The 13,195-nt window shown below is 40.4% G+C and overlaps 1 non-coding gene across 1 annotated transcript; it reads left to right on the top strand.

Moving 5' to 3' along the window:
- Nucleotides 1-12,637: 12,637 nt before the first annotated feature.
- Nucleotides 12,638-12,710, top strand: trnak-cuu (transfer RNA lysine (anticodon CUU)). Its single transcript has one exon. It is a non-coding gene; the product is annotated as a tRNA-Lys (tRNA).
- Nucleotides 12,711-13,195: the final 485 nt, after the last annotated feature.

Below are 13,195 nucleotides of genomic sequence, written 5' to 3'. Positions count from 1 at the left end.
TTAAGATTAAAAACCATAGAAGGGTAAAAACATCCCAGGCTGACATTAGTGGGATGTATGCAATACAGCTACAAGTAATAAAATGAATAATGGGTATGTTAGATTTACAGTAGGTGCGCGAATGATCAAGTACTGACAATAGTCAATAGTAATGGCAGCGGGGAGGGGGGTGCCACAAATAAAATTACAATTTACAATTTAGCATTTGGCAGACGCTTTTAGCCAAATCAACTTACAATCAGTGCATCAGTCGGATTCCTAATACCTCATAAGCAGACATCGCAATAAGACTGAGTGTCAATTTACTCCTTCGTATTGCGCCCCTGGAATTCTTTGACAAACATAGATACAAGACAAGGTTTTTTTGTTTTGTTTTTAAAGGAAGGAAGGTTAGGCATTGGGGGATAGGTGGGTTCTGAGGAGGTGGGTTTTCAGTTTCTTGCGGAAGATGGTAAGGGATTCCGCAGTCCTAACTGTATGAGGGAGGTCGTTCCACCACCGCGGGGCAATGGCGGAGAAGAGGAGTGGTCAGGAGGAGCAGCTGCCAGGTTCCCCAAAGTGAGGGGACCATCAGCTGACCAGAGGTCGTAGAGCGGAGGGTTCTAGTAGAATTCTGCTTAGGGCCTCATGAAGCAGTGGTTCTCAATCCTGCTCCTGGAGGACCCCTGCTCTGCACATTTTCCATCTTTCCCTGCTCTACCTACCTGACTGAACTAATCAGTGGCACTTTTGATAGAGCACATCAAGAGCATATTAATCACACTAATCAGGTGCGTTCTGAGCAAGGACAGATAGAAGACATGCAGAGCAGGGGTCCCCCAGGAGCACGATTGAGAATCACTGCAATAAAGGCTTGGGCCGGCCCTAAGCTGCAGAAATTTAATAAACATTCATTCAACCTTTATTTAGTTCTCGGGGAGACAATGAGGGTAGCCCTCATTTTCAATGCTGCCGAGGGTACAAATACAAATAAAACATAATAAATAAAGCAATAAAAATAATGAAAGAAACAACAATAAAAAACAGTAGAACAAGGTAAAAGCAATAATACATGGTAAGTATAATAAACAAACTAAGACAGTAAAATATTGCCAAAAGGCAGGTAAAAACTGCAGCAAAAATCCAGCTAAAATCAGTTCAAACAGTTACAAATTGAGATGGGATGGTTTATGATCGTGGTTTTAAATTGGCTGTAGGAAGGTAACGGACTGATTTTTAGGGTGTGCTGAAGATCATTCCAGGAAGATGGGGCGTTAAAACAAAAGGCTGATTTTCCAAATTCAGAGGAGACTTGAGGGACCATAAGCATAAGGCAGTCATTTGAGCAGGTTTGATAATGATAATGATAATGATAAGTTTATTTAGAGCCCAATATCACTATTTATAGTCTCAAAGGGCTTTACATGTCTATAACAAAGTCAAATCAAAATTATATTATGCATAAGTTCGAGAAAATAGATAAGTCTTTAGTCTCGTTTTAAAGGTATTGAGAGAGTTTGCCTCTCTAACTTCTGTAAGTAAACCATTCCAGAGGAAGGGAGAGCGGTAGGAAAAGGCTCGGTTGCCAGCGGACTTCTTTTTAACTCTTGGAATGACTAATAGTCCAGAATCTTGAGAGCGCAGGGTGCGAGGTGGGTTATAGGGTGTAATTAAGTCAGATAGGTAAGAAGGCGCAAGCCTATGTAAAACTTTATATGTTAATAAGAGGACCTTAAAATCTGCCCTGGCATGAATTGGGAGCCAATGAAGGGAAGCCAGGACAGGGGTAATGTGATCAAACTTCTTCGTTCTGGTCAGGATTCTAGCAGCAGTATTCTGGACCAGCTGAAGACTTTTGGTACTAGAGGCAGGCAGGCCAGAGTAAAGAACATTGCAGTAATCGAGGCGAGACGTGACAAATGCATGAACAGTGGTTTCTGCATCAGCCGTACTTAGAAAGGGCCTAATTTTAGAAATGTTACGGAGGTGATAAAAGGCAGTTTTGGTTGTTTTCTTGATATGAGTGACTAGCGAGAGACTAGAGTCAAAAATCACCCAGGTTTTTAGCTGAAGAGTTTTGAGAGATGATGCAGTTGTCAAAATTTAGGGTAAGATCACTAAAAAGGTGCTTATGCGTAGGGGGACCAGTGACCAGCATTTCAGTTTTGCCTGCGTTAAGCATCAGGAAATTTGAAGACTTCCAACCCTTGATAGCACAAAGACGCGCCTCAAGGTTAGCCAATTCAGAGCGGTCATTGTGTTGGATAGGTAAGAAAATCTGAGTATCGTCAACATAACGATGGAAGTTAATGTTGTAACTACGAATAATGCCACCCAAAGGGAGCATGTAAATAGAGAATAGAAGAGGGCCAAGGACTGATCCCTGAGGAGCACCATAGTAAAGCTTACGGTATTCAGAGGTCACATTATTATAGTGGACACACTGCTTTCTCTCAGAGAGATAAGATTTAAACCAAGAGAACGCCAGGCCACGAATGCCAATTTGGTTTTCCAGGTGCTTTAACAATATAGTGTGATCGACCGTGTCAAATGCTGAACTCAGATCAAGCAGAATAAGAATAGAAGTAGCACCAGCATCCATGGTTAATAAAAGATCATTAGTTACTCTAGTAAGCGCAGTTTCAGTAGAGTGAAAACACCTGAAGCCTGACTGAAATATTTCAAACAGACTGTTAGAGGACATATGGGCTATCAGCTGAGCAGCTACAATTTTTCAAGTATTTCTGAAAGAAACGGGAGATCGGCCTATAATTATTTAAGGCTTCAGGGTCAAGCTTCTTTTTTTAAGTAAAGGCCTGATCACGGCTGTTTTAAAAGAGGAGGGTACAAACCAGATTTAAGTGACATATTTAGAACGTTTAAGATTGTTGGGCCGAGAATCGAGAAAAGCTCTGTGTAAAGTTTAGCAGGTAGGGGATCAAGGAGGCAAGAAGCTGGTTTAGCAGAGTGCACCAATTTGGACAGTGCGTCTAGAGATAGGGTTAAATTGAGGAGGGTGCACATCCTGACTAATCTTAGGCGCAGTAATGGAGAGCGTGCAGGCAGTCTGATTTAATAAATTAATTTGAATATTACAACAATTAAGTCTATTTTTTGCAAGAAAAATTCAACAAAATCGTTTGCCGTAAAAGGGCAGTGATTCTGTGTAAGTTTAAATACTGTATCAAAAAGGAACTTGGGGTTATTTTTGTTAACATTAATTATTTTCGAGTAATACGTGGATTTGGCTGTGTAGAGAGCGTGTTTATAATCTATCACGCTGTCATGCCATGCAAGGCGGGAAAACCTCTAGTTTGGTTGCCCACCAGTTTCGTTCCAATTTCCTACACATCTGCTTCAGCGCGCGGGTTTCATTATTTAACCAAGGTGTTAAGTGTTTACGCTATTTTTTATAGTTAATGGTGCTACCATATCTAGTACATTACGAAGGGTAGAATTTATGCTATCCATCAAGTCGTTCAAAGATCTTTGCTGATCATTGACAGGGTTGAGAGCAGTAGGAAGCAGATCAGCGAGTGCAGCAGTGGTAGAAGCATTAATGCGACAGCAGCTACGAACCGCAGTAGAGACAACTGGCATGAACGGAAGAGTTATTTGGAAAGTAATAAAAAAAAATGGTCTGAGAGGGCAGCGGAGTAAGGAGAGCCGACAACGTGAGAGATATCTAGTCTGCGAGCTAGAATAAGATCTAAAGTGTTGCCACTGAAATGAGTTGGTTCGTGGACATATTGGTTAAAGCCAATAGTGTCTATGATAGCTGTAAAAGCTTTATTAAGTGAATCAGAATTGTTATTGATGTGGATATTAAAGTCCCCCAGTATCAAGATTTTATCCACTCTAGTAAGAATAACAGAGATAAATTCAGAAAACTCATCTAGAAATTGACTATAGGGCCCCGGGGGACGATAGAGCACTGTTATGAGAAAAGATGAGGCAGTACCATATTGCTTCACGGAGAGCAACTCAAAGGAGTCAAAACTGGGTAAACTAAGGGTGTAAGGAGTAAATTTAGTATTATAGATTAGAGCTACACCCCCACCTTTCTTTGCTACCCTAGCAGCACAGGAAAAGGAATAGTTAAGGGGTGAAGCTTCATTTAAAGGGAGAAAAACGTCTGGCTTTAACCAAGTTTCACACAAAACCATCACGTCAAGGCTAAGTTCGGGTCGCTAACAAGTAATGCCTTAGGTGCAAGCGATCTGATATTGATAAAACCTAACTCCAGCGTAACCGGGCTTACAGTAATCATATCGGAGGAGGGAGTCAGTTGAATTGGAACTAAATTGCTATGGAATATGCTCTGTTTGACTCTAGACCGAAATGAGCTACGTGGGTGTGAAAGTACACTAATGGGAAAAATGTCACTACTAGCTATATACATAGTCATATTAGTCTTAACATTGTGATGTTCATTACGATGAACATTGTTCGTTAGAAGGATACTTCGAAGAGGGCGATGGTTTTCTTGTTGTTTCTGTTGTCTGTGCCTGACCAGTGCTCCAGCTCTTTTGCTCCGCTTCCTTCTCCGGCTCCGTTTACAAGGTAAACAATTAACGATAGGATCAATGATTCGAGTTCAACATTTTACAGATATAAGGTGGCAGCTTTCCGGCAATAGCCTTAAAAATAAACAGAAGCCAATGATTTTTTCGCCTTTCTGCCAAAGATGGCCAGCCCACTTTGGTATACAAGACACAATGGTGAGTACCATGACTATCACCAGTAATAACTCTGAAGGCAGAATAACTCTGAAGGCACAACTCTGTCCAGGAGTTTGAGGGTGAAAAGAGCAGCATTTCTATAAATTACATCTCTGTAATCCAGACATAAAAACCGCTTCAACAATCCTCTTTCTACTAGTCATTGGGAAGCTGGTTGTTAGTTTCTTGTCAAGCCAGATGCCAAGATATTTATATTCAGTGACTCTCGATGTTAAATCCATTTGCAATGGATAAATGCAAACTGTTATGATCAATATTCCTAGCTCTAGATAACAGCATGAATTTTGTTTGCATTAAGTACTAATTTAAGGTTAATAAGAGCTTCCTGAAGAGCATCAAAGGAGAGTTGCAGGTTCTCAATGGCTCATTGTATAGAGTCAGCAGTACAATCGGCATAAAGATGGACATGACAACCACTCAATGAGGAGACAATGTCATTTATATAAATGGTGAAGAGGACAGGACCCAAAACTGATCCTTGTGGAACACCCTTAGTCACTGGCAAAAACTCAGAATGGACATTTCCCAACTTCACACACTGAAGCCTCTCAGACACATAGTTCTGAAACCAGTCGCAAGCCTTTCCATCTTAACCAATATTATGTAGTCTTTTTAAGAGCGAAGGATGATCAACTGTGTCAAATGCTTTTGATAAATCCACAAATCCAGTGTTTGTTATTATCAAGAGCAGATACTATATTGTTTCTAACTAATGGTATAGCTGAGACAGTGCTATGATTAGCTCTGAATCCAGATTGATGCAGGCTTAATATTGAGTGACTTGAGAGGAATGACTTGAGTTGACTGTTAACCAGAGATTCCAGGATGTTTGATAGGCAAGGAAGTTTAGAAATTGGGCGGTAATTATTCAAATCATCTCTGACACCTCCTTCATGCAAAGGAGTCACATGGGCTGATTTCCAAACACTAGGGAATATGGTGGCCATGATAGAAAGATTAAATATATGTGTTAATTGCACTGCAATAATTGGAGCGGACAGTTTCAGAAAAAAATGGTCTAATTTATCCTCTCCAGTTGAACGCCTGATGTCAATGGCTTGCAGTGCCTTGATTACATCATTAGGAGAGAATTGTTGCGGAGTAAACATGTATATGAGGGCACACAAACATTATGAAGGCCAATGCATAAAACATCATTAGATGAGTGCATCAACTGTGACATATTTTGCACTGATATTTTTGTTTGTTTTTAAGTATTTCTACAGTAATAGCACAGTGTTAAACTGTATGGGAACTTTCTTGCTTCAATTAAACAACCGTTGCTGAATACAATGATACAATATTTCTGGAATATTTTCCAGAGCGACTGTACACTGCAAATGTGAAATCCAAAAATTAACACTGATCGAGTGAAATCTAACACTTGCAGAGTGTATATATGGGGACCACCACAAAAGTGTTTATTTAACACCTCCATAAGTATAACAAGTTACACAGTGTTAAAATTTAACTGTAAGAGTTACAGTAACACCAACTTAGAGTATTTTAACATCATATGGTTAATTCATGCTTTAAAAATCAACTCCAAGAGTGTTGCTCTTTAACCTCAAGCCAGTGTTGAAGTGACACTAACGTAGTGATGAAGGCTCTTTTATATTACTCTGTGAGAATAACAGTTCCTTGTATTTGTCACAGCCTGCGCCTCATTTTGGACTTTTGCTTTGAAATGTCTTGTGCCCCTGTTCCGTGTGTCTCCACCTTTCACCTGATTCTGTTTATTCCATTTATTAACCTTGTTGTAGCCTTAATTTGTACCAGTCGCGTTTCCCCAGTTTAGTTCTCCTTCTGTATTTAAGCCCTTGTGTTTGACTTGTCCTTTGTCTATTGTTGTTTGTTTTCATTTGAAGACACTGTTTGGCTGCACCGTTTATATCCAGTTTTTGTTTATTTATCTGCTTTTTGTAAGTAAAGTCCTCCATTTTTGTTACCACCATCACTGTGTCTTGCGTTTGGGTCCAGCACCACTGCATGTCTGACAGTATTTAACTCCATAAGAGTAAGCAAATATTTCATGTGGCATCATATATGGTGTCTAATAATGTAGTGTCATCATTACACTATTAGAAACTATTTGTAATGTCATTATAAGCCCTAGTAAAGTGTATGTATTGCTTACAAACCTTTGAACCATTTCACATTAAACTAAAAAAAACAAAACAAACAAAAACAGTAAGATGTACTTCACATTTGTTTATTAAATAAGGGAGCTTTCCCAATTTCAGCTCATTACAAAATGCAACACTCAGTCACAACATAAAAGAATGAATCACAGCACATGACATCTGTGGGTCAAAAGGTTTGTGATGCTGCAAATCATCTCTTAACAATATACAAATTATCAAGTTCTTTAACATGAAAAGCATGCAGGTGCTCAACATAAACAATCTCTATTGCCATAATTTTACTGAACAATGATATTTCGTCCTCCACATGAACACAAACAACAGATCCACAGTGATACTCAACCCCATCACATCCTACCCATACAGTAGAAGATACAGTACTGGACTTGTCAAGTTGGAAATGTTCACAGACCAATTTATCATAAGACAATGCATGCTTCCTTGGCATGGAATGAGCTTTTTATCTATGAACTAAGTCAGCGTTTCTGCATCAACTTTTGTTTTCTCCATTATACCCCCACTGGGGGGTATTTCAGAAAGCAGGTTTAGTGAAAACTCTGAGTTTGTTAACCCTGAGATGAAGGAAACTCTGGGTTTTCCGTTTCAGAAAGTGAGGTAACTCAAACTCTGGCTCAGTTACCGCAGTAACTGACTCTGTGAACCTAACCTGCTCGCTGGCAGGTTTTCTTCAACAAACCCTGAGTTTCTCCCTAACTCCTCCCTCCAGCTGAACCTGAAGCAGCTGTCAAACATGGCGTCTCCTTTCGTCGCTAACCCGATCGGTGTTGAAGCCAAATTAATTCGCATAGCCTTATGTCGGGAGAGGTTTTTGAGACCCCCGATTAGATGTATTATCATTCCCTGATGACTACCTAATCGAGCGTTAACGTTTTTCATCACGATCTATCATTTATCCGAACAACTCCGGCCTACATCTCTAATATTACACACCGTGGACTTCTTGCTCTCAGATCAGAGCAAATTCTTTGCTTTTCATTTTTTTTTTTTTTGCCGACGGGAGTTTCCTTCATAACACTGGCGATGCCGGGTATATCGGGAAAGCAACTGCTTGTAGAGCCGTAAAAAAGTGTCCCTTGCACTTAAACGGCTACTGCACATTTTCATAGTGTCAGACCTCTAAGGAGCATCGAGGAGGAATTAAATAGGATTGCAGGTGACTGATGTAGAATCATTCAGTTAAAGGTAATGATATTTTAAATTATATCGTGTTCATGACATTCTGCTGCGACCTCAGACTGGGATCAGTCGTTAGTTTTCATGTTGCAGGGTTTCCCAGTGCCATGGGCTTCATCGATGGCACACAGATCCCTATCACTGCTCCTTCAGTTAATGAAGTAGACTATGTGAATAGGAAGTCTTTCCACAGCATTAATGTGCAGGTACACTGACTATTGTCTTACAGTAACAAAGCCTGTACATCACAATATACTGCAACTAATATTTCTCATTCTCTGCACTGTCAAGATCATATGTGATGCAGCACACTTGATCACAAATGTTGAAGCCAAGTGGCCCGGCTTTGTGCATGATATACGAATGTATCATTAGTGTACCCTGAGCAACAAATTTGCACATGGTAAGTAAAGCTTTGCACAAATATCATTGCCTTGTCTCCCTCTTTTAACACCATTAAAATGTATCCACTGTATAATTACAGGAGGGTTTGATGGCCACCTGCTTGGTGACAGAGAGTACCCATGCCAGCCCTCTCTGTTGAGCCCTTACCCTGACCCTGAGCTGGGCCCCCAACAACATTCCAGTGTGGCCCACTGCAGGACTAGAGCCCGGGTTGAGATGACAGTAGTCATGCTCAAAGCCTGGCTCCAGCATTTGCGTAAAGTCAGAGTAACCCCAGAGACAGCATGTGACACTATTTTGCCATGCGTTGTTTTCCATAATATTGCCACAATTAGAGGAGAGCAGCACCCTGCTCCACCCCGTCCGAAAGATAATTTTCCAAAAACATTTCACAGATTAAGATACCACCACCCCCAGCAGTCAAATAAAGAAAAATCTGTCACATTTTATTTGGTCTTCTTTATTTCCTACAAATGCAAATGCAACAATTACTATATTTATATTGTTCCAACAATTAACAATTCACCAGTGACCATGCACCCACCTCTAACTGGTGTTCCGCTAATTGAATTTCAAGATAGGCCATTTAATCTGCCACTGCAAGTGCATCATTTCTCAGTCAGTTTTAGCCATTTTTCTCCTTAATTCATAACTGAGAAAACATAAGGACGACATTAAATTCTACAGATCTACATGCAGAATTAACCTGGCATTCATTGAACATCTCACTGTGTCAATCTGTGCTGTGAAGGTTGATGGACTCTCCTCCTGGTAATACCCAGTCATGCTCTGTTAAAAAGGATAAGAATGTGTCATCCCTTCAATGTGCATTTTAAACTCATAATTCCACACAAGAATGTAAAATCATTTTAATAGGGAGAGAAATATCAGTAGCTACCATACATAATATTAATGTAAACCACAGTAGGCCTTTCTGAATCCCTCTCTGTGGCAGCAGACAACGTGTCTTCATCATCATCTTGTGATGAAGAAGAGCTTTCTGTTTTAGTATACTTTAAACTACTATAATTGGCAAAATCTCAGGGAGTATTTACAGCCCAAATGTTAATCTGCTAAGCAGGATATTAGGCGAGAGGACATTTGTGTGTCTTAAAACAGCAATCTGTCGAGGGTTAAAGCTACTCCAAGTTGAGATAGCCACTGAATTACATTTACTTTGTTTAATATGTCAAATATGATTAAAACCAAAATGAGGTACAATCATGAGCCTATAGGCCTAAGCAAAATGTCTTACCTGTTTGAACTATGTTTTTATATTTCATTTTTAGCAGCTGCCAGGTGCGCTTTGTGCCCATGGGATTGCTCCTAAATGAAAACAGAATTTTATTCAATTACATTCCACCACTTCCACCTGTAATATTAAAAGAAAGTGTGCTTACACGTTAAATGAATAGACTTCTGCATTCAAACTTACGCATTGACTCGGGCAGCAATTCTCTCCCACACCAATTGTCTCGCCTTTGCCGATGCAGTTGTGTTGCCCCCTTTTTTTTGGGAAAATGTGCCCATGCTCGCCATAAACACGTATCAGAATTTCTAACTGCAGCGGGGTGAAGTAAAACGACTTTTGTTTTCGCCAGTTGCCATGGTGAATCGTAGTATCGGAGCTCCATCGATGATGGCTTTTTATAATTGTCATGCACGCGCTTAACTCTGAGTTAACATACTCAGAGTTGATCGAACCAACCCAGATCAGCTTTTCTGGAACCGAAAACTCAGAGTTTCCCATCTCAGGGTTCATCAACTCAGAGTTCAGGATTAAACTCAGAGTTTGTTAGACCCGCTTTCTGAAATACCCCCCTGGTCACATCTGGTTTTGGTTGTCATTGGTTTGGTTTGGTTATGCACTTTTGTTTATTTTGGTTTTCCATGTGTTCTGGCCCCGCCCCTCATTTGTGTCATTGTGTTCACTTGTTGCTCACTGTATCTGTATTAGTCTGTCATTTTAAACCCTGCCTGTTCAAGCCTTTGTTTGTCACTTCATACCACTTTTCCCAGTGTGTCGTTCTAGCCATTCTGTAACTAATATTGCCTTTTGGGTTTGACTTATGCCAGTTTTTTTGATCCAGCTTTTTGCCTGTTGGATTTTGCTTCTTCTGCCCGCCTGTCTTGCTCTGTACCTGTTTCTGAACCTTCTGCCTGTCCCTGGATTTTGCCATTGCTTGCTGTTTGGATTGTTTGTCTGCCACTGACTGCTTTTTCTGGTATGACCTTTGCCTGTATTTTGGATTCTGCTCTTTGTCAAGGGTATTGAAAGACTTCTGCGTGCCACAATAAACCTCCCAGGAAAATTCATTTGGTGGTCAGCATCTGAGTCCAAAGTTTATCCTGACAGACTATGTAGAAGCTGTTGATGGCTTGCCTGCTGGTTCCCGAAGCTAGCAGATATGGCCGCCAATGTTCATCTGCATCTAAATGCTGATCAACACTCTGGCATGACTGGAATGAACAAAGGAGAAAGGACTGAAATCAAGTACTCCCTGTTAAAAACAACATATTCAGTTCAGTGACAATATTTTGTGAAATACATATACAGTGGAATGACTACACACCTTATGAAAAGCAGATGGTCCACGGCTTGACTTGCACTGATCTTATGAGTCTTATGACCCTTTCTCCTGGCTGGCTGAGGTGACAGGATGTAGGGGGAGGGGAACCAAATAATTCTATACACTCAACTGTCTTGCACAAAAAGTGTTTGGACAGTTTAACTATAAATGAATGTCCAGAATTAACATGGTTATTTTATACAATGGTAACTTCCATTTTGCGAATGTAAAAAAAGAGTTACCTTGCAAGTTGTCTACAGATGACTCCACTTGCTCCTCTCTGGCAGACTGTAAAAAGCATTGTGGCAATCGTGTGGGTACAAGCGCAGCTGCCTCTGTTATCAGCTTGGGTTTATATGAGCGGCACCTTTCCAAAAGCCTAGGAGACTCATTGGCAGGCGACGCTAGCAAAGTAAAATATATAAAAAATATATCATCGTTAGGTATACTGACAAAAACAAACCAAAACACCACAATTTGTTCTGTGCCAATTAGCTATACCTCTGCATGGCAACTGTATGTGTAAGTTGGACAAAGTCAATATTTAACTACACAATGACCCAGTCCAAGCACAAAATATACCTTAATCAGAATTATCAGAAGCATCAATCTCTGTTCCTCTATCATCTGTCACGGTCAAGGATTTGTCTTCGTGCATGGAGAACTTTACTCTGACTAAAAAGAGTTAAGAAAAAAATTATTACTCAAAATATACTGTAATTAGTGCAAATACACAGAAATTAATTGATAGGAATTTTCTTGCTCATTCCAATATTCTTTGCTTACAGCCTATACTTAACAGCACACACTAGTTTGTAACTTTTCATTAAGGAAAACTCAATTGTAGGTTTATTAAACATTGGCTGTTCAATAACTTATATGTTCTCCAAAAGTACACATCTCAATAAGAAGTGGACCAGTTTACATGAGACACCTTTTCCGTTTTTTCTCCAAATGAAATGAACATACAATTAATGAACTACCCAGCTCAGAGAAATTTATGAAAATGCGTAGCCTAATGAATCAACAGCATCACAGAAAACCAGGTTTTATGGCTAAACTCTCTTCTTTGCACAAGTTTGGAACATAAACTAGCTAGCTACTTCGGTCAGCCACGTAGGCTGCGTCCAAAACCGCATACTAACGTACTAAATAGTACGTCAAAACAGTACGCCACCATTAGTAGTACGTCCAAATACACAGTATGCATAGAGTAGTATGTGAATAGTACCCGGATGACATACTACTTCCGTTGGAAAAACGAAGTATGCGAGCACTGGACACTTTTCAATCCCATAAGGCTATATGGAAAAAAGGGGCGTTTCTGATGCAGCGTTTAAATGTACAGCTGTTTCTGTTTACAGGTAGTCGTCATTAAACCGCGATTATAAAGCTCACGCGCAAAATGTGGCGCATTTTGATTACCTCATTAGTGCGTCCAAATTCTAGCAAACTTTCTTGTCTAAAATCTTTTAGTACGTACTGCGCACTACGTACTTCAATGCAAGTTTAGTGTGCAGTATGTCAGTATGCGGTTTCGGACGCAGCCGTAGTCTCATGTCACTTTATATCAAAACACTGAAGTAGCGTGCAAGCTACGGTTGCCCGACTAGCTCAGTCAGTAGAGCATGAGACTCTTAACCTCAGGGTCGTGGGTTTGAGCCCCACGTTGGGTGTGGCTTTTGGGGCAGCCGTGTTCTAAAGGTTAGAGAACCGGGCTTGTGATCGGAGGGTTGCTGGTTCGATTCCCAGGCCCAACATCCACAGGCTGTGTGCCCCTGAGCAAGGCACTTAACCCTAATGCTCCCCGGGCGCAGAGGAACGCTGCCCACTGCTCCTGCGTCTGGTGTGTGTTCACTACTGGTGTGTTGGATGGGTTAAATGCAGAGACAAATTCACTGCTCACTGTTCACAGTGTGTTTGTGCAATCACGGAGACTTTACTTTTACTTTACTTAAGCTAGCTAATCTTGCTTCATATCAAACGTAGCCTTATGTTAACTCACCAGTGATGACCATCTCCAAGCATGGCTCCCCCCTCTTGACATTTTATTCAAGCATTCACCCTTGACAATCATATCACATCCGCTTCAAAAGTAGGTTATATGTTGACGGAAAGGCAAACAATTTTATATTAATTGTGTTTGATATGTTAGCTAGCT

This window comes from Chanos chanos, chromosome 5 (assembly GCF_902362185.1).
Source record: "Chanos chanos chromosome 5, fChaCha1.1, whole genome shotgun sequence".
Lineage (NCBI taxonomy): Eukaryota > Metazoa > Chordata > Actinopteri > Gonorynchiformes > Chanidae > Chanos > Chanos chanos.
This window is presented reverse-complemented; position numbering and strand designations above follow the sequence as displayed.